Genomic DNA, 7,840 nt, shown 5'->3' with positions numbered 1-7,840 from the left:
AGCCGAGCTCGAGGCTGGACGGCGGCGCCCCGCCTGGCCCACCAGGGCGCTCAGCTCCCGCCCCCTCCAGCCCAGCGGGCAGGAGAAACCTCACTTCTCCTTACTTCGCCATCCTGGGCACTGCACCAGCCTGTATCTGGGCTCGGTGCCTGGCTCGGTCGAATATTTCTGTCTGAGACCCGGGTCTCCGTAAATTGCCTCATTTCCCAGGCTGAGGTTGAGCTCACAATCCTCCTGCCTCAGCCTCCTCCTGTACAGGCCTGTAGCACCAAGCCTAGCTATAAATGTCTGTCTCTCTGTCTCTGTCTCTCTCTGTCTCTGTCTCTCTCTCTGTCTCTCTCTCTCACACACACACACACAAGACCTTCACTCTAAGCTACATATAGTCTCTGCCTATTGTTATTAGAAACAGGGTCACCAGTTAAATTGTTCAGTCTGGGGTTGAACTTGGCAATCCTCCTGCCTCAGCCTTCTTGAGTGCTGACATGACAAATCTATTCCTGCCTGGGTCTCTGTCTCTGTCTCTGTGTGTTAGGAATTGAACTCAGGGCTTTTGCACTGAGCTCCATCCCCAGATTTTTCTTTTCTTTTTCTTTTTAATTTTGAGACAGGGTTTCACTAAGTTGCCCAGGCTAGGCTGGAACTGGGACTCCTCCTGCCTCAGCCTCCCATAGTGCTGAGATCACAGGCCTGTGCCACCACTCGGGCTGGAACCAGGATTATTTTCCTGCAACTGGATAAATGCCGACACTTGGGCCGGAGACAAGAAGGACCGGTTTTGCCTGCACAGGGGCCCAGGTTGTTCCACTGGTGGGAGGACCCCGGGGTCTGAGTGTATCATCTGCTGTCTCTCTTACGGGTTCTGGGACCCAGAATGCTCGGGGCCTGTACCGCATGAGAACTCAGCTGAGCCCTAACTCAGTGTAGGCAGGGCCCGGTGGGATTCATTGTGCCTACCCATCCATCACTTCTGTGTAGGGTCCCTGGCTCCAAACTCACTCTCTCGCCTGTGTCTCCATCTCTGTCTGACTGTCTCTGTGTGCGTCTCTCTCTCTCTCTCTCCGTCACTGTCTCTCTGTCGCTCCCGCCCCGTCACCATGCTGTTTTCAGAGAACAGCCCCTCCTTTCCGATCCCAGAACTCTGCTGTCTGGCCTGCAGCTCCTGGGGGCCCTCTTGGTGTCTCGCTCACTGTGGTGGATGGGAAAGTGTCACCCTGACCCCTCTCGTCCCCAGTGGACTTGGGTACAAGGTTGGAGAGCCCTGGGTCTTGACACGAATGGGGGTCTTTTGTGTCACGGAACCTGTGGGGCTGCAGAGAGATGGCCAGGTGCCCCTGGCACCCCGTGCTTGCAGCGGGCACCCCAGTGGCTGGAGGGCGAACCTGTTATTTTGCCATGTTCGCCTCACCTCTGCTTTTTCTCTTCTGTTCACCGCAGCCGTGACCAGATTGCCCCCAGCACTGCACAAAGCTCGGGTTCCAGACGGAGCCCCTGAGAAGAGTCCTTGCCTGGACCCTGTGCATCTCCACGCCCTCCCAGCACCGTGGTAGGCTGGGCAGTGCCCCCTATCACACCCCATCCGTGGCACCGGTGGCCGTGGCACCTCCCGTGGAGGACAGGGCTGAGGTGGCCGAGGAATGGGGAGTTCCCGGGGGCCCCTGTCCAGCCCTAGGAGCACACAGATTTCAGGGGTTGGAGTCAGAGCCAAGGCAGAGCGATCTGCAGAGAGCTCTGGCCTGGGACTGGGTGCCCAGGAGCCAAGACTGGCGGTGCCCAAGGGGACCCCAGTTGTTCAAACCCAAGGAGCCGACGTGGCCCAACGCCATGAGTGAAGTAGAACAGGACTCCTCCTGAGGGTCTGTCCCAACGGGGACACGCTGGGACTCTGGGCAGAGACACAGCCCGGCCACCCCCGGTCAGGCCGAGGTAATAAACAATGGGAACTTTGGAAGCCATTCTGCTGGTGACCACGTGTAACCACAGCCACGGGAAACGGGTGCATCCACGCCCACAAGCACCGGGACACGCGGCAGGTGTGGGGGCCACAGGAACAGCGAGGTGAATTCTGTGTTCTTTGAGGGCCTCCGTTGTTCTTGGGGGGCACCAAGCACAAACAGGTACAGGAGTCAGAAGGAGAGAATATAATCTCATGTGGTGGTGGCACGGGTTAGCCTCCCTGCGGGGTGACAGGATGCTCGAGATGAATCAACTTAAAAAGAGGAAAGGTTGTTCCAGGGGTCGTGGTGTCGGAGGTATCAGTCCATGGGGCTGAGCACCATGGGTTTTGGGCCCGTGATGAGGCAGAGACATGGTGGCGCTGGCTCTGGTGGAGCAGAGCCGCTCACTTCCTGCCTGACCGGAAGTGAGTAAGGAAGAAGCGGAGACCCCGCCCTAATGTGGCCCCGTAGCCACACCCCCCGTGACCTCTCTTCCTCTCACTAAGCCCCTCCTCTTAAAGGCGCCAACACCTCCCAATATCTCCAAGTTGGGTGGGTGCGCGGGGACCTTCCGGAGCCCCCTGTGCTCTCTTCCCACTGCAGCCCCCTCTCGAAGACCCTGCTCCGGTGCCCCCCACAGACCCCGCCAGCCCTGGTCCCCAACCCCTCTCTTCCTGCAGCCGAAGCCCCCGTGGCTGCCCCCAGCGGGGAGCTCTCGGTGACCCCTTTGCAGAAGGGGGGACCGGGGACAGCAGCGTCCTCTCCTTGGAAGGGAACAGGAGCCGGGAAATCACGGCATGGAGGGAGGCCAGCCACGGGGTCAGCCCTGGACACGCCTGGCGCCGGAGGCTCCCGGGACCCGGCCCTGCGGTGCAGAATCGAGTGTCAGAGACAGGTGCCGGCCGCAGGGGACAAAGAGGCCCAGTGCCGAGGTCTTCAGGGTGCTGCGGAGTCACTAGGGAGCCTCCTCCTCCCCACGGGGGGACAGCAGGCCTGGGAGGTCCCCACGGGGGACAGCTGTGCCCGTCCCTGGGCACCCGTTCCCTTCTCCCCCGGGCCCAGCCAGAAATAGCTAGAGGCCTGGGCAGCCACGGCCGGGAGGGGCGGCCAGGCCTGCTGGACACAGACTGGCAGGGAGGCGGAGTGAGGGAGGCAGAGAGGGCTGACGGATGGACGGATGGACGGATAAATGAACAGATTAATAAATAGGTGAGATATATCCATGACAGAGGACAGGGAGGCTCGGTGGATCGATAGACAGGAGATTGCTAGATTGTAGATATATACATGACGGCAGAGGGATGATGGAGTAATAGACACATAGTCTGAGCACGGTGATGTACACCTGTAACCAAACCCGCTGGGAGGCTGAGTCAGGAGGCTCTCAAGTTCAGACCCACCTCTTGAAATTTAATGAGACCCTGTCCCAAATGAAAAGATGGAGAGATTGTGTAAAGCGGTGATGGACACCGACGTATGAAATGATTCATGACGCTGATGGAGACGGACGGACGGACACACACATGGACAGATGGTGGAGACAACAGATGCGACTTCCACCTGCACAGGGTACACAGGACAGGTGGATACACAGACCATGGGGGGACAGAAACACAGGGCGCTCAGGTGGATGAGGTCCGACGGAGCCGAGGTGAACGGTGCAGGTGGGAGTGTGGAGAGACGGACAGACAGACAGACAGAGACTCTCACCGCCTCCCGGCAGGGCCCTGAACCCCGCACACAGGGCCTGGCGGTTCTCCCCGGGCCCCTTCGCTGTGCACTGCGGGTTACAGGGGAGTCTCTGGCCTCCACCCTCGGGCCCGCAGCCCGCTCCCGCCTGTGGCCCTCAGAAAGCTCATCCCTCATCTACCGTGTCTGTGCGTGCTGGGGCTGAGGCTCGGCAACTGGGCCAGGACCCGCACCCAGCCCTCCCTGAGTCTCGCTGAGTTGCTACGTTGCCCCGGCTGGGCTGCAGCTCGGCACCCGCTGTCTCAGCCCCCCGGTGCTGGGATGACGGGCGTGTGCCACCACGCCCGGCATGGATGCTTTTTTAAAAGGATGGATTCTTGGGCCCCTTTGGCTGTTGCACCCTGGGTGTTAGAGGCCGGGGCTCCCTGTGCACCTCTGGGGAGAAAGACAGCAAGGCGGCAGCTGTAGGGAAGCTGCTGAGACCAGAGCCACACTCACTGAAGAGCCTCACCTGGGTTCATTCTTAAAAACATTGCTTGCCGGGGTGGAGATGTAGGTGCGGGACACCGCGCCTGCCTCCCAAGTGCAAGGTCCTGAGTTTGTTCCGCAGAACCAAGAGAAATTAAAAACTGCTTTCGCATCTAGGCATCCACCTGTGACCTCTGCACTCCGGGAGGCTGAGGCAGGAGGACCCCAAGTCCCAGCTCAACTTAGAGGGACCCTGTCTCAAAATAAAATAGGAAGAAACAGCCGGGGATGGCACGCAGCACAACAGCCCCATATTAAATAAAGAACATACAGAGAAGAATGCATATGTTTGGAGCTGGTTGTGGTGACCCATGCCTGTCATCGCACCTGCTCGGGAGGCTGAGGCAGGGGGATCTCGAGTGTGAGCCCAGCTACTGTGGAGCAAGTAAGGAGGACCTTTTCTCAGAAATAAAGAAACTTCCAAAAGCTTACTGGCCTCATTTTCTTGACCAAATCGGCAGGCAGGAACGGCACACGTAACGGGGCCATCCCAACACGGACAGTCAGCATCTCGGGGGAGTTCAGGCCACAGTGGCTCCCTGGGGACCCCAAGTGCAGGGTGCAGCCATGGGCATCGCACGCAGCCGGTTAGCCCCGGAGGACTCACCCCAGGTCTCCTTGGGGGGCCCGTTTGATGACTAAGGCATCAGCAGATGTTTTAGGGAACGGGTGCCCAGCTGTGCAGAAACCAACCCAGCTCGGAGGTCAGAGCCCCCAGATCACCAAACGGACCCCCTAACTGTGCAGTGAGCCCCCCAACCTAAGAACACAGGGCCCCGGGCACTGGCTTCAGTTAAAATCTCCTCCTCCTCGACCTCCTCCTCCTCGGAAGACCCGGCTGCCTCCGAAACCGGTTCTTATCTCCGCAGCCCAAACCTCGGGGGAGACCGCAGGACACAGAAACAGCGGATCAGCGATTTCCCTCCTGCCCGTCTCCGCTCTCAGTCACTCCTGTCCGGCTCCACCCTGGGGACGCCTGTGAGACTGAAAACCCAGCTGTGGCGAGGACTGCGCCCTGCGGTGGCGCCCCACACGGTCCGGGGTGCAGAGGGGGAGCTGACGACCCCGGGCAGAAGCCGGGCTGAAGGACGGGGGACCCCACCGCCCCAGCCTGGGCCCCACTTGGCCGGGGACGGGAAGCAGAAAGCGGGAGCCTCGGGTGACAAAAGAGCTGCAGTTTCCGCCTGTGCCTGCAAGATCAGTGGAGGAAGGGGAGCAGGGCCTCGGGGTGACAATGGACCAGGGGGTCTCCAGTAGGAGGTGGGAAGGTATTCACCAGCCAGCAAGGGCCTGGGCCTCTGAGGTGCGGAGGGAGAAGTGTGGATGGCTAAGGATCACAGGGTAGCCAGAGACAGGAGGAGGCAGAGGCAGGAGGGTCTCCCCGGGAGGAGGCAGAGGCAAGAGGGTCTCCCTGGAGCCTGTGGAGGGAGCGCCATCTCCACATCTGGGTCTCAGCCTCCCGGACTCTGGGACATTTCACGCTGTTTCCTACAACAAACGTCTTTTTTGCAATCTGGACTTTTTTTCTGGGGTTTTGTTTTTCTTTGCAGGTGCTGGGGATTGACCCGCCAGCCTTTTTCTCCATTGTCTCTTGACATAGGTTCACCCTAAGTAGCCCGCAGTCCCGTGACTCCTGACCCTCCTGACTCAGCCTCCCGCGTGAGTGAGACGACAGGCGCCCAACTGCTCCCCGGCTCTCGGGTTTTATCCCAGGAGAATTGCACCCCTCTGAAGCCGCCACACCCCACAGCCCGGCTGTGGCCCCAGAACGTGGCTGGCACCACCCTAGGGTTTATAACGGCGCTGAAAAAGCGTCAGTCTCGTAGTGGCAATGCGTGCTCTGGAGGCCGAGGCAGGACGCTCTCGGGTTCAGCCCAGGCTGGGCGACTCTGCAATTGAGCAAGAGGCCGATTCCCAGTCAAAACTAAAGAGCCAAGGCTGTTGCTCCACGCAAAGGCCCCAGCTGTGACCCCCAGAACCGTCAAAACAAACGAACCGAAAAGGTCTTGGAGGCCCGTGGGTCCCCCGCCCAGCTGCATGTGCTGCTCCCGGGTTCCAGTGTCGCCTTGCTTCTTTCTCTGGCTATCCGCCGGCCTCTGCCTCTTTCCGTCCGGAGGCTGGAGGGCACTCACCCCACAGCGCACCCTCGGCTCCGGGATCCGGCGCTGTGTTTCCGGCGATCTCAGGGCAAACCCAGCGCGACCTCCAGGGCCCATGAAGCCTGCGGCCTGAGAGGTGTTGGGTTCTTTAATGGCACCTTTTATGGCAGCCTCTCTTTGCTTTTTTTCTTTCCAGATATTTCTTATCTCCTCTCGCCAGGCAAAAGCCCCCCTGACTTCCAAATGAAACCCCGGGGATGCTCGGAAAGGGGCTGGCTGGGGACAGACAGACGCGATTCGGGTCTGAGGCCTCCAGCCTCTTCGTGCGCTGTTTCTTGTTTCCCCCCAGGAATTGCAAATCCCAGACAGCCCAGAAATCTCTCGGAAACCTGGCTCCGGATGGGGTCCGGCTGGCAGAGGAGCCCTGGGCCAGAAATGCGCATCGTGAGCAACTTTAGGGCACTGGGCTCTTGGGAGAAAATGAGGCAGCTTCCTCTCTGGGCCTTGTAGCCAGGGTTCTGGGGAGAGAGGAATGTCAGCTGCCTCTCTGAAAAAAACCCCAGCTTGCTTCCCGGAAATAGCTGCCCAGCCTCTGGATCCGCCAAAATCATCATCACCTCGAGGCAAGTTTTCAGAGGAGAAGAGGAGGAACATGAATTTTCCCTGTGCCTAAAGGTACCCGTGCAAAACAGACGCCTCAGCCAGGGCTGTCGGTACACAAAAGATTTCAAAGGCATAGAGGCCATCCTTAAAGTACAATGAGAGAGCAAATGTTTTCTTTTGGTTTGGTAGGACAGGGTCTCGTTGTGCAACCCAGGCTGGCCATGAACTCCCGGGGAAACCTCCTGCCTCAGCCTCCCGAGTGCCGGAATGACGGGCGTGCGCCGCCACACCTGGCTAGCAGGGCAGATCTTCACCCCAAAGCCTGCTTCCTGCCTCCAAGGCAAATCCAGAGTCAAATGCCTTATCCCTGGAGAAGTCCTCTCTGTGTAACCGAGTACCATCGTCACCAAATCGCCTGGCTCTGTGATGGCTTCAGCCTGGCTCCTTGGGGCACAGGGGCCCAAACTGTCAGGTGAATCTGGCCCTCGCTGCGACGGCTTCTGCAAAAGGAGTCTTGGCACCGGGAACCCAGGGCCGCTCCGCCCGGTCCTCCTCCCCTGCAGAGGAACCTGGGGCCGCCCTCGGAGGTCTCTGCTCTGTGAAAAGCCCGGAGCTACTCAGAGACTAAGTGAGACCCCGTCTCCAAATGGCAACAACGACAAATAATAACAGCAATAACGGTGCTGAAAGGTTTGGGATGTGACTCCACGTGAAGGCCCTGGGTACAATCACAGGACGGAGGAGGAGGAGGAGGAGGACAGGGAACCCGAGCTCCCTTCCTCCCTCGCCCTCCCAGGCCCTTTTCCGCACAGCCCAGCTCTTTCTTGCAGACGTTTCTTCCTCAGCACTGTTTATCAGCCTCCTCCTCCTGCTGGGAGCCCAGAGTGGGGTGCTGTCGCCCTCCTCCTGCTCCTGCTCCTCCTCCTCCTCCTCCTCTTCCTCCTCCTCGTCCTCCTCCATCTCCTCCTGCTCCTCCTCCTCCTC

This window comes from Fukomys damarensis, unplaced genomic scaffold (genome assembly GCF_012274545.1).
Source record: "Fukomys damarensis isolate Sample0158 unplaced genomic scaffold, DMR_v1.0_HiC HiC_scaffold_39, whole genome shotgun sequence".
In the NCBI taxonomy this organism is placed as follows: domain Eukaryota; kingdom Metazoa; phylum Chordata; class Mammalia; order Rodentia; family Bathyergidae; genus Fukomys; species Fukomys damarensis.
This window is presented reverse-complemented; position numbering follows the sequence as displayed.